This window comes from Panicum hallii, chromosome 2 (assembly GCF_002211085.1).
Source record: "Panicum hallii strain FIL2 chromosome 2, PHallii_v3.1, whole genome shotgun sequence".
NCBI classification, from domain to species: Eukaryota; Viridiplantae; Streptophyta; class Magnoliopsida; order Poales; family Poaceae; genus Panicum; species Panicum hallii.
This window is the reverse complement of record NC_038043.1, coordinates 4352561-4376084: the sequence shown is the minus strand read 5'-3', so window position 1 is coordinate 4376084 and position 23524 is coordinate 4352561. Positions and strand designations below refer to the sequence as shown.

Here is a 23524-nt window from a genome sequence, read left to right as displayed (position 1 = left end):
GCTTGATACCAATGCAGATGTATTGCTCCTTAATTATTTGGAGAGATTAGTTTTCCTCTTTTTTTCTTTCTGTGTTCATGTGCTCATCATATGTTCTTGGAGTTCCTTCTATAGTTGCCTCTGGAAAATTTATTCCAATCCTTCCCTGTGCAGTTCCACCGGCCTACTACGCTCACCTGGCGCCGTTCCGCAAGAGGTACTACGACGTGCAGGCAGAGGGAACCAATGGAGCTTCCGTTGTCAGTGGCGGTCCAGCTGCGCTCCGCCATCTCCCGCAGATCAAGGACAAAGTGAAGGAAGTGATGTTCTTCTGCTGATGAATCGGCGCGAGCTGCTGGTGGCCGTTGTGGTGCATGTCCAGCTCCAGGCGGGCGGCCTCGATCTGCAAAAGGCCGTGCTTTTGTAAGAACTTGTTCGCTGCTGATGCGACTTTTAGGATGTGGTGAACTGGCACTGATGGCTCTGCCGAATAGATTTTGCATGAGTGCTGCTGGTGAAGTTTTAGTTGTTGGCGCCGTTTTGTTTTGTGTTTTTTTTTTGTAAGATATATCAATTGAGGTTGGCTAATGTTTTCTTGCTGCCCAGAGATCTGCAGATTTTCTGGGACGTAGCGGTTTGAGGTAACTTTGCTCAGGGCTCATTGAACCCAACAAGGGAACTTCCGTGTCCTGTGTGATGCCATGGGATTGGTGCAGCTCACTTAGGGCCCGTTTGGTTGGGGAGCTGATTTGAATGGAATGGCTCCATTCCAATTTTTGAGAACGGAGCCGTTCCGTTCTACGTTTGGTAGGCGGAACAGAGCCACTCCATTTTTTGTTTGGTTGGAGAGCGCGGTGGAGCGGAACCATTCCGTTCTGTGTTTGGTTGGAGAACCATCTCATTCAACGTTCCGCGAAGGGTGGCTTCGAGATCCTCCGGCGGCTCGGGCGGCCTGAGTTCCTCCGGCGGGGGGGGGGGGGGGGGGGGGGGGGGGGCCGGGGGCGCTGAGCTCCTTCCGGCGGGGGGCGGTTGCGGGCGCATGGACGGAGGGCGGCGGCGGCCCTGGGCTCCTCCCGGCGGCGGCCGCGGGCGCCTGGATGGGGGGGGGGGGCGGGGGGCGGCGGCGCCTGGCCGCCTGGGCTCGGGCGCCTGGATCCCGTCCGCCGGCGGGGGGCCGGCGGCGCCTGTGCCGCCTGGGCTCCTTGGCGCCTGGATCCCGTCCGCGGGGGGGGGGGGGGGGGGGGGCCTGTGCTCCTTCCGGCGGCGAGGAGCGGCCGTGGATGCCGCCCAGCGGGGGGGGGGGGGGGTGAGGCGGAGGCAGCGAATGAGAGCTCTCGCATCCGGTCGTTTCGGGCGAGCGCGATCGTTCCGCATCTCACGCGAATATTCCGCACCGGAGCCACTCCGCTCTTCGTTGCTTCCAACCAAACGCGCAGAAAAGGGGAGCGGAGCGGCTCCGCTCCCGCTCGCTCCCCAACCAAACACACGGTTACAGTCTGAAAAGAAAATGAGATAAGAGTGTCCTACACATTTAGTGTGTACATTCTGAGTGAATGCTACACATTTGAGGTGCAAGTACGTAGGACAGCGTGGCGCTGGACAAGGTGCCGAATTCGTTGTCGTTGACGAAGTTGTTAGTGGGATGCCTGGTGCTGGATGGGGTGTCGGCCGGGTCCCTTGACGATCAGCGAGGAGCACACCGTCCATGATGAGCACGTCGTCGTCCGTCGCTGCCGGCGAGCCCACCGTGGAGACTAGGAGGAGGCGCCACTCTTGACTCGGTGCTGGCGAGTTGGTTGCCCATGGGCGAGGACAATATGAGGCGGCGGCACCGTGACAAGGTGATCACCGAGCGGCGGCCCCCATTCCCATTACGGCCACTGCCACCGCTGCCGGAGGTGACGCAGAGGTTGCTGGGGTCCCATCTCTGCATCCGAGGAATCTGATTAGCACTGCAGATTACCAGATTCGCGAAACATTTATCTAGCCAAGCGACCATGTATCGACGAGCGTGTCACAAGACCTTCTCCATTCAGAGTGTGCTACACACATTCAAAGTGTACTGCACTACGCATTTCATGTATATATACAAGTAGAGTGTATACTGCACGTTTAAGGTGCAACTACGATTGTGGCGCCTAGCGCTGGAGGTGTCGAATCCGTTGTTGTTGACGAAGGAAGTGGAGCTCTAGATAGCACTGGATGGGGTCTTGGGACTGTGGTCGACAAGCGAGCACGCCGCCCATGATGAGCACGTCGTAGTCCGTCGCCGCCGGCGAGCCAACCGGGGAGACTAGGAGGCGGCTCCGCACTTGATTCGGTGTCGGCGAGCCCTCGGGGCTGACCAAGGTCAGGGCCCTAAGAGGACGATGACGGCGATGACATCCTAGCGAGTAGCAGCGACCCTGCCATCAGCAGCAGCGTCGAACTCTGACATGCCTTGGGTGTATACATTCAGAGTGTGTACTACACGTTTAAAGTATACATTCAAAGTGTATGCTGCACATTTGAAGTAGGCCTAGTGAAAGGAAGTCCCCATTTTCATAGTCTTTGTTTATATTATAGGCACTGTGCAAACGATACAGATGGTGCTGTGGCAAGGACTTGTATTTACCTCTTCCCATCATAAATAATTTTCTTTTTGAATATGATGCAGTTCTATAAACACAACAAATTAAAGTGGCATGCAAAAAATATATGTGGACTTTTCAAACCGTCAATCATCTAGGTTCATCGTATAATTAAGGAGAGTGTGATGCAAATGAAGTAACAGTAGCACACATAAGTGAATATGGAGTTAGTGGTGGCATCCAGGGGAAAAAACTATATCCCCGTGGAGCGTACACTGAAATTTCCATTTCATATGTGCCGCTCACTTTCATACGTGTGTGCGTACGGGGACGAGAGCGTGCGTGTATGTCTTCGTGTTTGTATCTAAACAATCTTTCATGCGTATATCTAAACAACCTACATGATTCATTCCTCAATTAAAAATTTGCAAAAAAGTTGAATTTCTTTAAATTTGGTTCCAGAAGTAGTATTTCTTTGATCCATATATTATTTGATGTTGGCAACAATAGCAAATAAGTTTGAAAACAGGATTTCTGGAAAGAGTTTTTTTAAATAAGTTTGTATTAAAAAATAACAGAGAATTTATCCATCCCACCGGTTCCAAAAAGTTAAATTGTTTAGGCTAACCAAAAAGTTAAACTGTTTAGGCGCGATGCTCGCGCCGCTATCTTGTTCAGCGTCATCAGCGGGTGTCGATGAAGTCGTGGTGGCTGGGCTCCTGCTCCTCCCTCCGTGAGCGTCTCCTCCGTGGTGACTGTTCCGTGATCTTCCTAGCTGGGACAGGACGCAGCGTCTCGCGGAGATTATCGACAACCCGCCGAGATCGCCGCGTGGTGTCGCTGCTGGTGCCTCTGGCTTTATGTCGTCGGCTAGGTGCCGGCGAAAATCACCTGCGCCGTTGGCGTGACGCAGACCCACGAGATGAAGATGAACATTTTACCCTCGTCGGGCACGACGCTGGTGAAGTTGAGGTGAAGTTGAATGATGCCATCGAGTTCGTCTAGATATCGTTGATGAACACCTGTACCTGGCTGTCGGTGTTTAACCTCCAAGCTCACCGAGGGACACCCCCAGTTAGTATATTGTAGGTAGGGTATCGCCGAGATCAGGAACTCAAAGGTACAAGGAACATGAAACTGGTTCGAGCCGCAGTATGCGTAATACCCTACATCATGTGTGGTGGTTTATATTACTTTATTTATGGATTCATTTGGAGGGATCCCTGCCCGCCTTTATATTATCTGGGGAGCAGGGTTACATGGAAATCCTAGCCCGATATTAGGAGTCTTACTCGGATAGTTTCCTTCTATTCTGACCAGTCCTACTCCTATACGAATAGTTACAGCTGGTATAGGGTATGGGCTATATCCCATCCTATATCTAGAATATGTAGGTAACGTGCGTAGTCCCGTGGCCTGGATTGACAGGTGAGGTTGCCGGAGTAGGAGAGGGAGGGGGTTGGATCTGATCAACATGAAGATGGGAGGGAGAAGCGGAGTCAGTCTTCACCTATCTCGCAGAGTATCTTTCTTACATATTTAGGATCTGTTTGGATCAAGTGACTAAAAGTAAAAGGATTAAAATGAAGGGCAAGCCCTCTCAACTCCTCCTTTTAGCTCCTTTTAGCTAATCTTTAGGAGCTAATAGGCTAAAATATTGTTAGTAATTTTTAGTCGCTTTGTTTGGAATTTTAGTCTCTAAACTGACTAAACTTTCAGTGGGAACCAAAGTGGACCTTAGAGCTTGTTTGGATCAGGTGTGATGGGGATTGGGAGTGAGTAATAAATGAGGGGTAGGCCTACATAATTTCTTTTTTAACTTCTTTTAGTTACTCTTTGGAGGCTAACGGAACTAAAATATTTTAGTCGCTTTATTTCGAACTTTAGTCTTTTGGAAGATACGAACAGGCACTTAATGTATACATTCCGAGTGTATACTACATATGTGAGGTACAGCTACGTAGGTGCCGAATTCGTTGTTGTTGATGAAGGTAGTGGAGTGCCTGGGGCTGGATGGGATGTCTGGCCCGTTGTCGATGAGCGAGCACACGGTCCATGATTAGCACGTCGTCGTCCATCGCTGCCGACGACGCGGCGAGTGCACCGTGGAGAGTGACTAGGAGGAGACGCCACACTTGATTCGGTGTCTGCGAGTCCTCAGGATTGACCCTATGGTGGTAGTGTGATTCGTCGAGCTCGAGATAAGGGTCCGTACGTGGACGACGATGACGGCGAGGATGCCTGGCGCCCCTGCCACCATCAACAACATTAAGTTCGACATGAGTTGGGTGCCCATGGGAGATCAGGGACGACATCATCAGAGTGAAACGCCGCTACGAGAGGTGATCACCGCTCGAGGAAAGCTGATTAATTATTAGCACTTCAGATTACCAGATTCACGAAACATTTAGCTAACCTAGCGTCCATGTATCGACGAGCACGTCAGAAGTCTTCCTTCTCTAAGTAGCATCTCGGGCGCCGTGTAGCAAGCACATCAGCATCTTGAAATTGTTTGTGCGCTACACACACATTCAGAGTGTACTATACATTAGATGTATTTATGTTCAGAGTGTAAAGTGCACACTTGAGATACAACTACAGATAGGAGCGCCTGTCGCTGGAGGAGGTCCTGGATCCATTGTTGTTCACGAGGGAGGTGGAGTGCCTGGCATTGGATGGGGGTGTCGGGCCCATTGTGTATGAGCAAGCACACCATCGTCCATGAGAAACACGTCATCATCTGTCACCGCCGGTGAACAACGTGGGAGGTTTTTAAAACAATACTTTGGAAAAATAATTTTGAAAACAGATTTTTTAAAAGTGAATTTTGAAATAAGTTTATTAAAAAATAGCAGCACTACTAAAAAACTCTCGCGCGTCGTGCCCCCTCGCCCTCCGCCAATCGCGCGCTGCTACGGCCTCTGCACAACCCGCCTGCTTCCTTCTCTCTCCCTCCGATCTCCTCCCTTCCCCTCTCGATCCCCTCCCTTCCTCTCTCGATCCCCTCCTCTCTCGCCGCATCACCCCTCCCTTCTCTCCCCCGCGCTAGGAGGGCTGCGCGGCATGAGGGGGACAGCAGCGTGCGGGACGACCGACGTGGGGCCTCCGCGGCGCGTGGAGCTGCTAGTGCGGGGAAGCTGCCGGCACAGGGGAGGAGTAGCGGTTCGTCACGGTACGGGGAAGCAGTGGCGGCGTGGCAGGGGTGAGGGAGGCGGATGTGGTTGCGGAGGCCCGATCCGGCGGCGGGAGCCGGCGGCGAGCACGCGGGTGGGTAGATCAGGCGGCGAGTGCACGGGTGGATTCGTCGGCAAGCGAGCGCATGGCCGGATTTCGGCGGCAAGCGCACAGGCGGCGGCAGCGATGCTCTCTGTCCCCGGCAGCACGTCCCGAGTTGGCGTGGGGAAGGAGCAGCTGCCGGCGATTTTTTTTATTTTTTATTTGATCTGCAGAGGCGGATCACGCCGCCCCTGCAAACAACATTTGTAGCTGCGAGAAATAAGAGCAGGTACCGCACCAGCTCCTACAAATAGATTTTACCAACCCCTATTTTATAGTCTAGAGAGCTCATCCACCCCGCGAGTTTCCAAAGATTAACTATTTAAGCGTCCAAGACCAGCCAAGTTATTACTTTTCAACAGCTATACTAAAACACATATAATTCACACAAAAAATAAGTTTCACAAGATCTAATCATATGCACCCCCACCATATAGACGCAAATGTCACTTGATCAGCGTGATCCACATGATCAAATATTGCACTATTTTTTTCCTTAGTTGTGTTTTGTCCCACTAGGGTTTTTCAACATAATGTTTTCAATGCAAATTCAGTGTAACTAAGGACATTGACTTGCGTCAACGGTAAGTGTAGAACTAACCACATTGACATTCGTGGGCCTACATGGACACAAACCAGAACTAACCCATAGGGCCCATGTAGCTCTAAGCATGGACGGAGCCAGTATTGGTGCCTGGTATTCCAGGAATACCCAACTATTTTGTCAAAAAATCAAGTATATATCAAATATACACACATGTATATATTATATTGGGCCAAGATCTCTGGTTTTTGACTTGTAACTCAGCCAACGCAGCCCACCCGCTCTCTCTCTCTCTCTCTCCGGCCCGCTGGCCACAGTTGACAGCCCACGAGGCCACATGCTGACATTCTCCACATGCCCACTCGGCCAATGTGAGCACAGTTTTTCTTTCGAAAAACAATGTGACCTAGATCTACCCATGTAGTACATCCCGCTCACGCACGTGAGGAGAACTGACGCCAGGTGCCCAAGCCACTCTTACCAGTAAGCTGTAATTAAGCAGAAGAGGTAGCAAGCCAGCAGCAGGGCGTGAACCAGTGTCAGCCGCTTGCAGTTGAATCGAGCATCAGGCTAGCAGCATTTGTGACTTGTGACGGAATCTCAAATCCAAATTTCTGGTTTCCTTGCACGATTTTTATTAATATTTAGTTCTGTAAGGTGTGTGTTTTTAACGTGGATAGTGAAGCTATGAAAAATAAATAGCAAATCAGTGATTTGAAATAGTCGTGGAGTCAGGTGCATTCTATTTTATTTGCTACTTTTTCAAGCATAAAACTAACTGTTTTGGTAGAGATACTTTTGTGAAAGGGGATTTAGAAATAGTCACATGAGAATTTAGAAACTGTTGTGATTTCTCTTTATTACATGGAAACATCTTTAGTTTTAAGGATTTGTAGAATTTTGAACTGTAGCATTTTTGTATTGATATAATTTTTAACAAGGGAATACCCAACTTCTAAATTCTAGCTCCGCCACTGGATTTAAGAGTCCTATACTAGTTTTAGACGGCTCATATACGTACGAAAATAGGGACATCTCCTAATGCATAAATACAAGAGAGTGAGGTGCAACCCAATTGTACATTAGATTTGGTCATTGAAGTTATCTCTCTAGTCTACTCATGCTCTTTTTTTAATTACTTTCTTGGCATGATAGTGTTTCACAACAAATGTAGTTGTGCCATTTGTCTTGTTGGGGCTACCAAAATGGAAGGTACCAAAAGGGCATTGCTGTGATGAAAGGGGGAGAAATCTTCCTTCTTGCCACAAAGAAGTTTTGTTCTTCGTTACTCTCTCTTTGCCACTATTTTGAGAAGATTTAGAGACACACCTTTTCCCTTTGAAAAGGGAATTTAACTCAATTCTGGACAGGTGCAAAATCATTGCCTTCCTTCCTTTGTACATTGCTCTCTCGCGGTCTCGCCAAAAGCAGGTTGTCAGGAATGCTTTCATCGCTCATAGATTCGGTCCATACGTGTCTACTGTTTGATGTTCGCCATGCATTTTTGCCTTTTTTCTTTCTGTTTTGAAAACAAACCATGCCTGAAAATTGTTGTGTTTAATTTGTTAATTTTAAATGAGAATGTGTGGGTGCTAATTCATTCTACGAATAACATTGCTGATTTGCAGAATCTGCTGCACGTCTGTAGTACTGCCAGGAAAATAATCAGGATCATCGTGTTCATGTTGTACTACTGCACCTACATGTGATCTCTTCTCGATCTCCCTCTATGATTTTGGTTAGCTGGAAATTCTCGGAGAGGATCAGAGGAAGAAAGCAAGCATATGCTTAGAATCTTCCTCTCAAAATATCCTGGGAATCACTTGCGAGCACGGAGCTGACTGGTGATATGCCAACGTATTACGCCATTGACAGAAATGCAGTATATATATTCCAGTACATGAGTGCCTGAATTTTTCGTAAGATTGCTTGATATCTATCTGCTCGTGTTAAATGATGTGCTTCTAGTGGTGTCAGCTATCAGCACGAGAGATCATGATCGAGCCACCTGCACAGTTAGTGGTGGTAGCCTTCCATCTCATTCTCAAGTCTGAATCACTCTTACCTGAACCCAGCAGCCTGGGCTATGCGGCCAAGTATGCAACAAGATTTCAGTCAAACAGAGAGGAGAAGAATCTGAGCCCAAATGCTCAATCTGTATAGCTAGTGGAAGGCATTGATAGGACTAGAAACGACCGATCTTATCATTGATGAAATAGCCATCCAATGATATCCTAGTTAGTTTGACTGTGGTTGCGTCTCCGATGAAACAAACAGAGATGGTATTCCTCGAGTGCACGTCTCAGACTCTCAGTGACTAGTATTATTCTAGGTTGGGTTCAAAAATAAGGTCTTGTAAAGTGACTGGTATCTTGCTTATCCGCCGGTCCCATTTTTAAAATATTAGAACATTATTATTCACTTTGGAACATTTTTCTTATGAAACTAGCTAGAACACTTCTTTTTAGCATAATATTTTTGTCTTAAGGGGAACGTTCACAAATTCTACTGGAGGAATATTTTCTTTTGTTTAGTGGAGCATTATATTTCTTGAGCGCAACATTCATAAATTAGATTGGAGCCGAACATTTTTGCCTTAAGAGGAACATTCTTTTTTACTTGAGCAGAACGTTTACAAGTCGACTATAGATATGCAAAATATCAGTGTATGTATAAAGAACTGAGGATGGCTGAGAACTTTTCATGAAAAGATGCTCTCAGCTTCTTGATTGAGCTTAGTACTGTTTTTTTTTAAATAAGGATAAGAGCTAGGACCATAATCTTGGTGGGATTGTAGAGGCAAGCACCATGGTTTAAACCTAAAGGTCCACACTCTCCTGTTTCACACTCGAAGAAAAAAGGGGAGTGTGGACTACATCAACGGTCAGCAATGCCCATATATGCAAGTGCATGAGATGGGGAGACTTAAATTCACTCTTCTTGATGGTCGGAACACCAACGCCAATGTGCTCAGATGCCGTCTAGGAAAAATAGGTCACTTATCCAATTACTAGTCATCACTTCTTTCTAAAACACAGGTATCCAGTTCCTACAAATATTGAAGCACAGCAACGTCATGCTCACACACACATAAGAGAGAGAGAGAGAGAGAGAGAGAGAGGGGGGGGGGAGAGAGAGAGAGACCCATTTTTATACTCCAAGAGAAAGGGAGCTAGTCTAGTGTGGACTGCATCAAAGATCTGGTGCCGTTTTCTCCTCAAGTCAGCAAAGGCTCTGCAAGTGCATGTTTGGTAACAACCCAAGTCCAACCAACAGGTAGCAGTGATAAGACTTTCTGGTCTCCCAAGCATCTAGATGGAGATATTCATATAGCAGTACTGATGACAGGAAGATCTGTGCCTTGGTAGTCTAAAGTTAGATGCTGCAGATGCAATATAATACAGGGCAAAAGACCTGCTATGTCATGCTTCAGTTCAGGCCTGCCATACCCTAACCACCACAACAACAATCAAGCAAAGCATATGTGTGCGCCGCACACGTCGCGAAGGAATGTGCCCGCCATTTCGTGAGTAGGTTGAGCAACGGCCAAAAGGGTCACTACCAAAAACCTCAGGAAACCAAATTCCTCGAGGATTTGCAAACCAAAAAAAAAAGGAAAAGGTTAACTATCCACACCCTCATTTGATTGCGTGGAAAATTTATTTTAATAGTACATACTAATCCACAACAAACCGTTAGCGTCTACGTTGGTAGTGTATTTCGCAAAAAAAAAAACCATAGCAGCGAGTAGGATACACCGAATACCCGTGCATCTTCGGACGATCAGGACCCACCTGCAAGCCACCCGAGTCCCTCCACAACAAACTGTGGAGGAACCGTCTTTTCGCATTACCAGCCAAGGGTAAGCAGGGTCTCCTATGTGCCAACTAACTACTCCCATCACATTAACATTATGACAAAGCTCCCCTCGCGCTGGCCACGCTGGATTGGAGGCGCCATGAACGACCACGCACCTACCTCAGCAACAACGGAAATCAATTAACAAAACATGACCAAGACGTGAGTGATAAACTAGTTGCGTACTGCTCCGTAAGCTAGCGAGCAGGCGCTCACAATCGTCCAGCCTAACCACGCGGCCCCGGGTCTCCCGGTTCACACGTCGCGCTCCGCGCCGACGCCGCCGCCGCGCGTTCACAAGGGCGCGACGCCGCCGCCGCCCGCGCCGATCGCCGGGGAGAGCAGCCGGAGCCGGAGCGTCCGCACGGACGCGTCGCTGTCCATCTAGAAAGAGATGCCCCCCCGCGCGCGCCACACCTGGGGCAGGGAAGTCCTGGCGCGGCGCTCGCGAGCCAAGCTCCTCGTCCTCGCCGTGGCCCGCGCGACGATCCGGATGTCCCGGCGGCAGATTGGTCGTGCGCACGACGTCGCTTGAGAGCTCGACGCGACCGCCACGACCACGCGGGTGTCGAGCAGGCCGGCGTGGATGGCCATTTCTTCCACGTCGTTTGGGTCAGGACCTCATGATCCGATCCTCTCTGTTTCTCCGTCAGAAAAAAACTAAAAAAGAATTCTTCGCGTGCCACTCCCGAGTCAAGCTCCCGTGCGCTTCGTCACGTGCAGCGCTGGCGTCCATCGAAAGCGATCACAATTCGGAACCGTGCCCCATTCTGAAGATCCAACTTCCCAATCAGACAGCTCGCCTCAACCTCCCCGACACTAACGTGTGTGAAAGGGACAGCAACAGAGGACGCCCCAAGCCTGTCACAGTGTCACTCCATCCACACTCCTTTCTTCCTCCCTCGAACCAGCTCGTTAAATCCAACAGCATCTGCCTAACCCAACCTCATCACTCGCAACCCTCGGAGACACCCCAACGGACACCAACCAGCCAGCCTCCCACCAGCGCCGCGCCGCGCGCCATGGTGTTCGACGCGGGCGCCGGCAGCTCGCCGGCGGCGCCGCCGTCGGGGAACCCGCTGCGCGTGATCCTGACGCGGGGCTTCGCGCGGCAGGTGCTCGCGGGGCGGTGGTTCACGGTGTTCGCGAGCCTGCTCATCATGGCGGCCTCCGGCGCGACGTACATCTTCGGCGCCTACTCCGGCGCGCTCAAGTCGTCGCTGGGGTACGACCAGCGCGCGCTCAACACCGTCTCCTTCGCCAAGGACCTGGGCGCCAACCTGGGCGTCCTCTCGGGGCTCCTCAACGAGGTCACCCCGCCCTGGGTCGTGCTTGCCGCGGGCGCCGCCATGAACCTCGCCGGCTACCTCATGGTCTACCTCGCCGTCTCCGGCCGCACCGCGCGCCCGCCGCTCGGGCTCCTCTGCCTCTACGTCTTCGCGGGCGCCAACTCGCAGTCGTTCGCCAACACCGGCGCGCTCGTCACCTGCGTCAAGAACTTCCCGGAGAGCCGCGGGGTGGTGATCGGGATCCTGAAAGGCTTCGTCGGCCTCAGCGGCGCCGTGTACACGCAGCTCTACCTCGCCTTCTACGGCGGCGAGGACCCCGAGTCGCTGATCCTGCTCATCGCGTGGCTCCCCGCGGCGGTGTCCGTCGTGTTCGTGTACACCGTCCGGTACCTGCCGTACCCGCGCCGCCGCGGCGGGCAGGAGACCAGCACCGACCCATTCTTCTGTTTCCTGTACCTCTCCATCGCGCTCGCCTGCTTCCTCCTCGTCATGATCGTCGTGCGGGGGCAGGTGCACTTCTCCCGTGCCGCCTGCGGCGTCGCCGCCATGCCGCTGCTCATCCTCCTCCTCATGCCCCTCTGCGTCGTCATCAAGCAGGAGTACAAGATCTACCGCGAGAGGCAGCTCGACGATGCCCTCCGCGCCGCCGGCCCGCCGCCCACCATCACCGTCGTCGACGCCGCATCCAACGGCGTCCAGATGTCAACGGACACCAAGAAAACAGAGCTGCAGCCGGACGCGGCGCCGGCGCCGCCCACGTCGAGCCCGTCTTCCTGCTTGGGGAGGTTCGGCAGGTGCGTGAGGACCATGTTCCGGCCGCCGGCGCGCGGCGAGGACCACACGATCCTGCAGGCGCTGGTGAGCGTGGACATGCTGGTCCTCTTCGTGGCGACCATCTGCGGCGTGGGCGGCACGCTGACGGCGATCGATAACATGGGCCAGATCGGGCAGTCCCTGGGCTACCCGCCCCGGAGCATCAACACCTTCGTCTCCCTCATCAGCATCTGGAACTACGCCGGCCGCGTGACCGCCGGCTACGCCTCGGAGGCGGTCCTGTCCCGGCACCGCGTGCCCCGGCCGCTCCTCCTCACCCTCGTCCTCCTCCTCGCATGCGCGGGGCACCTCCTCATCGCCTTCGGCGTGCCGCGGTCGCTCTACGCGGCGTCGGTGGTGATCGGGTTCTGCTTCGGCGCGCAGTGGCCGCTGGTGTTCGCCGTGATCTCGGAGGTGTTCGGGCTCAAGTACTACTCGACGCTCTACAACTTCGGCGGCATGGCGAGCCCCGTGGGGTCCTACCTGCTGAACGTGCGCGTGGCGGGGCGGCTCTACGACGCCGAGGCCGCGCGGCAGCGGGGCACCGCGGTGGGTGGAGGAGGGGGAGGCGGGGCGGCGTGCCTGGGCGTGGAGTGCTTCAGGCGGTCGTTCCTGATCATCGCGGCGGCGACGGCGCTCGGCGCGGCGGTGTCGCTGGTGCTGGTGTGGCGGACGTGGGGGTTCTACAGGGGCGACATCTACGCGAGGTTCCGGGAGGAGGAGGGGGAGAAGAAGGACGGCGGCCGCCTGCCGGTCGGGCAGCCGCAGTGGCCGGGAGCGGAGGCGCAGGAGGAGGAGGGGGAGGCGGCTGTCAACGGCGGGAAAGGGTGAGCGGGGGTCGCGGAAGCTGGCCAGCTCGGATTTTTGACTCGGTCAAAGGCGATGACGCGGCTGCCTCCTCCCACTGGCGCGGTTTGACTCCTGGGCCTCCGTTTCCCGATCCCCGGCGACGGCTGCTGGCGCGGGAGCTGGTAGTAAGACGGCGGGAGTGAGCGGTGACAGGTGGGGCCTTCGTAAGGACGACAGGTGGGCCAGTGGAAGTCTTTAACCGCGTAATGACAAGTGGGCCCTGCATGTATATATATATACATATTTATATATCTACTCCTATTTGTTTTCCATGCACCCCGTGCAATTACTTTTCACCCTCTTGTCCAGTCCAATCCCCGCCGCGTGCTGATCAGGGTCGGGGCCCCAGTGCAGGTGGGGAACGGGTCGCGCCGTGCAACGCTGTGGCCTGCACGGCACGTGGCGGGCGGGCCCGCGCCATGTCAGGCAGCGACGGCTGGCAGTTGCGGGTCCGGGTCCAGGTGGTGGTTTGTCGCGTACCACCACCGCGTGCCGTGGGCGCCCGCCGGGGGAACGAGGAAGAAGCCAACGCAAGAGACGCATCGCGCACCGAACGGACGTGCCACCGCGGACGCTTGGGCGTGTATTCATCGTACATGCGACGAGCTGCTGTATTATTGTACATATTCGCTGGATATTTTAAAATATTATTATCTTCAGCTTTTTATTTTATTTTAAAATATTATTATCTTCAGCAGATATGTACGATAATACGATGGATAGTTGCACGTGCTATGAATAGGCGTCCCGGAACGTTCTCCGTATCTCAAACTTTTGTTAGCGACTACAAGCGACTAAAGGAGACGAAGCGTGCGTGCGTACGGGTGCGTGTCTCGCTAAGCGTCCGCGATGTCCGATTGAGGACGCCATCACCACGATGGCCGGCCAGCCTACGCCTACGGTCGCTCACGCTACGACCTCGGAGCGGTGCAGGAGGGTGGTGGTGGGCAGGGTAGGCGACCGACCTGGATCCAGCTCGCGGGCGGGGCATGTCCCCGTCCACCGCCGTACTAGCGGCTTTGAATGCGCCATGTGCGGCGTCGGGCTCGAGGTCCTCCACAGCCTCCGCTCCGCTCATCCGTGGTTGCTGGCCGGCCGGGTGACCACGAACCCTCCTCGCGCAGAACCGAAACCGAATCGAATCGAATAGGAAAAACTAGCCTGCTGCCTTCAGGTTGCCAGGTTTCAGTATTCTACGCGGTCGGCCATGGCGGCCCATGATCAGAGATTCAGATGCAAGCGTTTCGATCATGATTCCTGTTAGGTCTGGGTAGCATTGTTTCTGAACGAACCTGTGCGATGACATCGTTACGAACTGACTGTAAGAGTGTCAGGTCAGCGTTTCGAATCCAAGCCGAGCAGCGGAACACACACGACTCCCTGGAGATGAACGGCGAGACTGGGAAGCGGAGACTCTGCATGTTGATCCGAGAAAAACTGGGGCAAGTGCAGCGGTGCAGGTGTTTTCCTAAACAGAATTGCACGGCTGCAGTAGTAAGGCGGGACGGACAGACCATAGTAAGCAGTACCTCATCCATTTTGCAGAGCCAGGCACTCCCCATCCATGCTGACAGAAAGTGTCAACAAAGGATTTCACAGAGAAAAAAAAAGAGATCGTGCGTACCCAGCCGGTTCTAGTCCTAATCTCCCATCACGACTGAAAGTTTCAGGAAACGAAACTGCAGTAACAGGCAGCTCGATCAGCTTGGAAGCCTCACGATCCAGAATCACAGCGCAGGTTGCATGTTACACAGAATGTCCAGTTACTACCCTTAGGTTGCTTCTGCCAGGGTCCACATTGAGAAGTACTGGGGCGGTCAGCCAATGCTGCTTCTACATAATCGGATATGCAGGGAGCAGAATCATTTTTTTGGAAAGGAAAGGCAATTGAGACATGCTAAACGTGCATGTTCAATCCCAAAACTGGGCAAGTGCAGTTGCGCAGATGTTCATAGAAATGCTAAACAGCATCACACATCTACAGTAGAAATTGAGTCAGGATAAGCATTAGTTTATCCACTTACAAAGACAGATGCTTCTTATCCATGCTAACTGAAAAAGTGAAAAATGTGGAGAGATGGACACAGGAACGGTTATGGTCTGATGCCATCCCTAGAAAAGGGGCAGCACCCAGTCTCTCGTCCAGCAAACACACAATTAAAAGCGAAAAACTAGATTCAAACATCCAACCTTCTCAACAGATTGAAGTAAATTGCACACATTTATCATGGCATACTAAGGAACGAGTCAACAAGACAGACAAGGGGAAAAACAGATAGATGCGGGGAAAATTTATCCACAACCTAGGAATGACATGTTATCAGATACATGACTATTGAGGCTACTGAACTTTTAACTGTGCCATGCATTGTTGGCAAACTATCCGAAGCCACATTAGATTATTACTTCAGCATAAACATATATCTGAAAGAAGATTAAAGAAGTATATAGTTCGTAAACGACCAATCACTCAATCACTCACTAGTAACATGAATGGCTACAAAAAAAAAGTGCAAGGTGGTTGCAATTTGGGAAACACCACAGCTATCATTTGAAACATATGACTCGAATGCAAAACAGCAGAAGTTGGGAAACTTCGGAAACTACATTGGATATTATTACTCATTTTCCCCTCTTTTTTGGTGACCCGAACCCTTGTTGAGGTAACTGCATATGTAAAACAGCTTACAAGCATGTCTCGACTCTCAACTGGCTACCTTGTAGTAGTACAGGTGGTTTAGTATTGATTGGTCAAAAGGTACAAGAAACAGAGAACAAAGGGAGAAAAAACAAGATGACAGCTATATAATTCGATACCATATATTGGAAATTTTTGTCAGCAAAACTAGACAGATCATGAAATCAAGTTGGCAGCCTGTTGAGGTTAGCACAGCGGAATTTCCAGTTAGCATTAAGAAAGACTAAAAAAAGATACCAGCATTGAAGATGATTGCAATTCTGGGAACACCACAGGTACATTGGAGACATATTACTTGAATGCAAAACATCTAAGTTGGATAACTTGGGAAAACTGCATCCATTGGGATAACTAGCATATGTAAATCTAGCTTACATTCATGTCTCAACTTTATTGGCTAGCTGCCAAGCTTGCAGTGTTTTCCTTGCATGAGTACACATTACTTGGATAAAAAGCCGTGGTTGAGCATAGCTGAAGGAGCCATTGTGCCCCATTCCCCAAACAAAACTAGTGAACAACCTGGTGTATTAGCTAGCTCATTCACATTAGTGCAAAAGCAGCCATCTCATAAGCAAATACATAAGCTTGTTCACGATAGAACGACCACATGAGCTCAACAGCTGCCAGCCTGCCAGGATTTGCTTTGCCGGCCCCTGTGCTCGCCGCCGTGAGCAATCACGGCTTCCGCACTCGCCTACCCTGGCCACGTCCTTGGTGCTTGCCTCGCCGCACCCCATTAGTTTCTCTTCATGCCACTGATAAGAAATCCAAGAAACAGGGAACATAAGGAGTAAACCATAGAGCTTCTTGATTAGGTGTGCTAACAGCACGCACTTCCTTGCTATCCAGGCCATACGACATCAGCTGCCGCTTCAGAAAAATGAACACCAAATTGCTGTCTGGATGAATGGCAACCACATTAGCTTCGGAAAATCTGCTCCCAAACAGACGCATCCGGCTCACACTGTGATTAAGCACCCATTTCTGTGTATCACGGTCATCAAGAACCCAGATTGACACTAGATCACAATCATCATTAGAGTCTCTTGTATGAACACGACTGGACAGATCAGAGGGGATATCACGCGCCCACCGTTCTTCATTGATGCAGTGCAGACGCCCTTGGGATTTTTTACTGTTATGGTTCCTCCTCGCAAGTTCGTTTCCTGAACTTTCCAGGTTTTTGACTCCTAATCACCTAGCCACTGATCTAATTCAACTTTATCTGAACAATATGCACAACTTGGAGCTTATAAAATAAACTATCAGTCACCTTCAAAAGTTCTCAAGTAGGATATTGTGGACAGAGCTAAATTGTACAGGCTACAAATCCAAGTTCAAACTGACGAATGCTGTTACAACAAAAAAAATGGATATAAATAAATATAATTCCATCAGTACCAACACAGGTGTAGTACCAGCATCAACAACCAAGTCATAATCTGTCCACACTACTACTACCAAGTACCAACACACGTCTAGTACCAGCATCAACAACCAAGTCATGATCTGTCCAAATTATCATCTTTGCAACATGGCAGTTATGATTCAGTACCACATAATGGAATATCCGTCCACACCTATAAATGGCATGTTATGGAATAGGTGACTTTTGAGGGTACTGAACTTTCAACGCCATGCATTGTTGGAAAAATATCTGAAGCCACATTTAGTTTATTACTTCAGCATAAACATATACCCTAAAGAAGACTAAAGAAAATATATAGTTCGCAAACAGCCAATCAACATGAAAGACTACGGAAAAAAGAGTCCAGTATATAAGATGATTGCAATTCTGGAAACACCATAGGTACCATTTGAAATAAATGACTTGAATGCAAAATAGCATAAGTTGGGAGACTTGGACATCACACTGGTTGAGATTTAGTACCTCATTTCCCCCCTCTTTTGCTGACCTGAACACTTATTGAGATGACCGCATATGTAAAACTAGCTTACAAGCATGTTTCAACTCTCAACTAGTAGTACAGGTCGCGTGGACAAGAACATAAAACAAGATGCCAGCTATATAATTCAACACGATATATTGGAAAGTTTTGTCTGTAGAACTAGAAAGGTCATGTAATCAAGTCGGCAGGCAGTTTTTGAGGTTAGCACGGCAGAATTTCCAGTTCTGAACATTCATGACCATGCATTGTTGGCAAACGGATTTGAAGGTGGAAGCTACACATATAACTTCAGAATAAATAAAGATATACCAGAATGAAGAAAACTAAATATGTACATAGTTAGCAATCACTCACTAGCAACATGAAAGGCCAACCAAAACGATACCAGCAACGAAGATGATTGCAATTCTGGGAACACCTCAGGTACATTTGAAACATATTAATTACTTGAATGCAAAACATCTAAGTTGGACAACTTGGGAAAACTGCATCCATTGGGCTAACTGGCAATTAAAGCTACCTTACATATATATCTCGACTCTATTGACTAGCTGCCCAGCATGCAGTGTTTTTCTTGCAGGAGCCCAACTGACTTGCAGTACTAAATATTAATTGGATAAGAAGCGGTGGTGAGAGTAGTTGTGGCCGAAAAGGGGGCGTAGCGCCCATTCCCCAAACAAAACTATAACTGCACAAGCAGACAGCCCATTTCATAAGCAAATACAAAAGCTTGTGCATGCTAGAATGACCACATGAGCTTAACAGCTGGGACATGGTTCTATTTGCCAGCCTCTGTGCTCTTCGCCCTGAGTGATCAATGGACACTGCGCTCACCTGCTCTGATGCCGTCCTTCCTGCTTGGCTCGTGCCGCCCATTTAGTTTCTCATCATGTTCTGGCACTGATAAGAAATCCAAGAAACAGGGTACATAAGGAGTAAACCATAGAGGGTCTTGTTCAAGTGTGCCAAGAGATCGCACTTCCTTGCTATCCAGGCCAAATGATATCAGCTGCTGTTTCCCATATAGAAAAATGAAAACCAAATTGCTGTCTGGATGAATGGCAACCACATCATAGTCACGACTAGCTTCGTAAGACCTGCTCCCAAACAGACACATACGCCTCACACTGTGCTTAAGTACCCATTTTTGTGTATCATAGTCCTCAAGAACCTAGAATGACACTAGATGACGATCATCATCGAAGCCCCTTGTATAAACACCAATGGACAGTTCAGAGGGGAAATCATCCGTTCACAATTTTTCAAAGATGCAATATAGGCGCCCTTGGGATTGACCAATGAAAAGTGGACTGCCGGCACTATGCCTACCCCCCGAAGACGGCGCTGAGATGATCCCTTGTATCTTCCCTTCCACATCCACCACAGCAACCTGATCATCACTCAACATCACATACAGCATGCCATTATAAAAGGCAGCACGGACCCTGGCACTCATCTTAGGATTCAACCCTCTCCAGTGTCCTAACTGCTTTTCTTCTTCAGCCCAGTCAGTCTGGTTGTGCCTCCACACCCCTGTTTTCGAGGAGTAGGTGTGCCATGTTGCCAGGCTCCCCTCCTCCACACAGATGGTGACCAACTGGAAGTGGGAGGAGACAGCCGGGTCGAAGACCAAATAGGTGCGGCTCACTCCATCATGCTTATCCGCCGGAGTATGCTCGCTGGGCACCGCCGCCCATTGCTCTGTCGCGGGGTTGCACACAATGTAGCTGATCGTGCGACTGGGAGCGTGCCTAAAGAGGAGGAGCCCATTGCAGGACCCCTTGAGCCAGATCATGCCAATGCCGGGCAGCTTCCTCAGGAAGGGGAAGGAAGGGTCGACGGGGGGCGGGATTCCGCCAAACAGGCGGATGAAATCCCCGGCGTGGAAAAACCCCTCCAGGGTTTGGGGGAGCTTCCTGCGGTGGAGGGGGTCGGCGATGAGGTCGCGCCAGCCTTTGGAGACGCACTTGGATCGGTGGAGCTCCTTGACGGGGACGCGCGAGAGGATCTCCAGAGAGGGTCGTCGAGGAGGTCGGCCACCGCGCCGCTCTTCTTCGGGCGCTCCATGCCGCTGCCAACGGAGAAGCAAAACAGAGCGGCTGAGAGCAGTGAGGCGATGAACGCGCGAGCACTGCGGGAATCGGGAGGGTGGGGCAGAGCGTACGGGAAAATTGAGATTAGGACCCCAAACAACGCACTTCGCAGTTTTAACGTTTACATCGTAAAATTAGAAAACCCTTTAATTATACTACCATTTGGTATATTTTTTTCTCTTTTCTTTCAGATATTTGGCAGTCTGAAATGAACTTCTTGCCTCTCTTTTTTCACCACTTCTGTTCGTTTCTGCTCTCTCGCGTGGAAGGGCAGGCAGGCTGGTTGGCTGCCGCCGCCTGAGCAGGCTGGCTGGCTGCCGTCCGCCGCCGCTGAGCAGGCCGGCTGGCTGGCTGCCACTGCCGCCTGAGCAGGCAGGCTGGCTGGCTGCCATCCGCCGCCGCTGACTGCTGGAAAAAAAGTGCAGATCATTTTTATGAAAAAATTCGGGACATTAAAATGAGCACAAGAAAGTAATCTGGACACGTTTATAAGCACAATATTTATAAGTTTATCTCGAAAATCCACGAATTTAGTTTAAAAAACTTCATCTCACGAACTTTAATAATTTTATTCTAAACGAGTTCCATCTTATATCAAATAAAATATGAGTTTACATCTCATCACGAATAAAACCATCACAAATCATAGGCAATATTAAGCCTTCTTTTTGGAGTCATCCAATATTAAGCTTTCTTTTTGGAGTCATCTTTTTTTGCAGCCGCAATAGGCATCCTCTCAGGACTAGCAGCGATGGGTTGTGAAGAGTTGCCCTCTTCTAATAATTTTGCAAGTCCACTGCACAGAAATATAGCATGATAATTAAATATATGTAAATACTTATTATATAGTAAATGTATTATTATTCCTTACCTTCTAGTGATCCTTCCAAAACTATCACGCAGTATTTCTTCTCTAGTTGGTCTTTTTGGTGTGCTAAGTTCCTTTGGTGCAGCTTTTGTAACATTCTTACTAGGTTGCTTCCGCTTCCTACAAGTAAAATAGATTTAATTTAAAATGACATCCGGTGGTATTCAAATTGTAGATGAAAGAAATCAATCCTTGCCTTTTTTGCCCATTGAGTCGGCACTTGGAACTAGCTTTTGCCTGTGACCCTGTTCACCGCACTTTAAGCAAGTCATAGGTCCTCTTTTCATTTTCTGTCCTTTTGCATTGATGGGAGCAATAGTATTGGTACCTATGTTGGTTCCTCCACCTTCCGTTGTACTGTCACCATCTTTGGCACCTTTCTTCTTGTGGCCACCTTCCATAAATCCTTTCAGCTTTCCTTCGTCTTCCGACCTCTCCTTTAGCAAGAGGTGCACTAACAACAAATGATAGTTCCATATGTGGCTATTGCGTTTTGTCTGTCATTAGCTCAATCTCTCTAGCATAAGCAACCCTGAACCTATCCACCGAGTAGTACTCATGCACAAATTGTTCAAGGTCAAGTCCCCTTGGAATACTTACAAAGGCCAATACATGTTGACATAGCTTACCAGTGTGCTCAAGATAAGTACAAATTCTTTGATTTAACTTCACAATATGCCTCTCAACTTTCCTGCTGTGGTGCCAGACCTCTGCACTCTAATAACACATGGTACAAATCTCAAGTGCCCCAAAACTCTAGTATTTGCCTTCAACTGAAGCATAATGGCTGGAAGTATCCTACCTTCAGGTAGCCTGTATGCAAGTTCTCTTCTCTTGTTCCATAGTCGCATGATCATTTCTCTAATCTTGTCAGCAAGGTCGGCGACAGGTAAGTCTTTATGGTCTCTTATCCAGTTATTGAATGACTCTGCAATATTACTAGTGATGTAGTCACATTTAATGTCTGGATTGAAGCCACACTTGTACCATAGTAGCTTATGATGGGTTTGTAACCACTTCATTGCTTCCAGTGATTGAGTCATAATTGTTACCATACAGTCATAGAATATATCTTCTTTGTAAGCTCTTGCAGCAGGATGTATCTGGCCGAACCCTCTATACCTTTTCATAAAATTTTTCATAAGATGATAAAAGCATTCTCTTTGCTCTGCATTTGGAAAAATATCTTCACTGTATTCTCTAAGCCCTTGCAAGCATCCGAACAAATAGCAAGGAGTGGAGGACCATCTATTGCCTTCTTTAATTGTTGCATGAACCAAGTCCAGTTGTCTTGTGTTTCAGAAGCTATGAAGCTATAAGCAACTGGATACATCCAATTATGACCATCCACTCCTACAGCTGCAGCTAACTGGTCATTCCACCTTTCATTAAGTGCTGTAGCATCTATGCTCAAATGAGGCCTACAACCTTCCAAGAAACCATCAATGCATGGTTTAAGAGCAAAAAAAAATGATGGAAATACACTTCACCACCATCTTCAAGTACCTCAATCTCCACAACACTCCTAGGGCACCTCTTAAGTAACTCGGCCTTCCACCTGAACAACAACTCAAAACTCTCTTCCCATTTACCATAAACCTTGGCAAGAGCTTTTTTTTGTCCCCCCATACAGTATCATAGGGAATTGTGATCTTGTGTTGACTGTGCAACTTGTCCTGCAATTCCTTAGCCCCAATTTTTGGATTATCTCTAAGGATATCCACAGCTTTGCTAGCTACCCACTTTTGGGATGGAGTTGTAGTTTTAACCCTCATGGTAGAAACACATGTATGGCGATCAACCAAAACTGTTACCTGCAAAGCACACAAATAATGAGAACCATATTAATTTTGCAAAAAAAGAGAATTAATAAAAAACAAATCAAATTATTCACCTCTACGGTGCTTTGCCCTTTATGTTTGCTGCTATTTATTTTCCAAGAGCAATCATCACTTGACTTGCAAAAACACCTATATCTCTTCGTATCTGACTTCTCTGTCCCTAAATCAAACTCCTTATTGATGGCATACTGTCGCACGGCCATCTTGAACTCCTCCATTGTTGGGTAGAGTGTACCAACAACTATTGGTGGGTTGTTCTTATCATATGAAATCACCACCTCACTTGGTACGGCATCACTAATAGGAATGGCAGCACCATCATAATCAAGACCCTGTTGATCCATTCGACGATCAAAAATCTCTATAGATACATTAGTTGTCTCCTCTTCTCTCAAGCCTAAAAGTTCATACATCTGATTTTCACTTATAAGTGCAATTCAACCTTCCTCATCATGTGTCTCCACTATCTGTAAGCTATTCCAAACAACTCCTGCCATATACGTGACATAAAGCAATGAAAAGCAACAAATATGCAAGCAGCTGGAACATCAATCAATGGTGAGAAGAAGCAGAGAGACGTGGGTACCTCCGGACCCCTGGAGAAGGCCACCGGTGGGGATACGCTTGGCGCCCACGGCGATGCGACCAGCGGTGGACCTGTCGCACTCTAGGGCGGTCGTACTCCAGGGCGGTGGAGCTGTCCACCTCGCGAACGGCACGGCCAAGCCGGGTGCGCCCAGGGCGCCGCCGCCCTCGGCCATGGCGGGCGCGGCCATGGCGCGGCGCGGCGGCGGGCAAGGCGTGGCGCGGCGGCGGGCGGTGGTGGGGTGCAGGAGCCGGCAGCCGGTGGTGGGGCACGGGAGCCGGCGGCCGGTGACGGATCGGTGGAAAAAACGAGAAGACGATGCGTCTACAGATCCATGCAACACAGAGGGG

The 23524-nt window shown here is 49.6% G+C and overlaps 1 pseudogene; it reads left to right on the top strand.

Moving 5' to 3' along the window:
* The first annotated feature begins 11167 nt into the window (after window positions 1-11167).
* LOC112879314 lies at window positions 11168-13850 on the top strand (annotated as a pseudogene).
* The last annotated feature ends 9674 nt before the right edge of the window (window positions 13851-23524 follow it).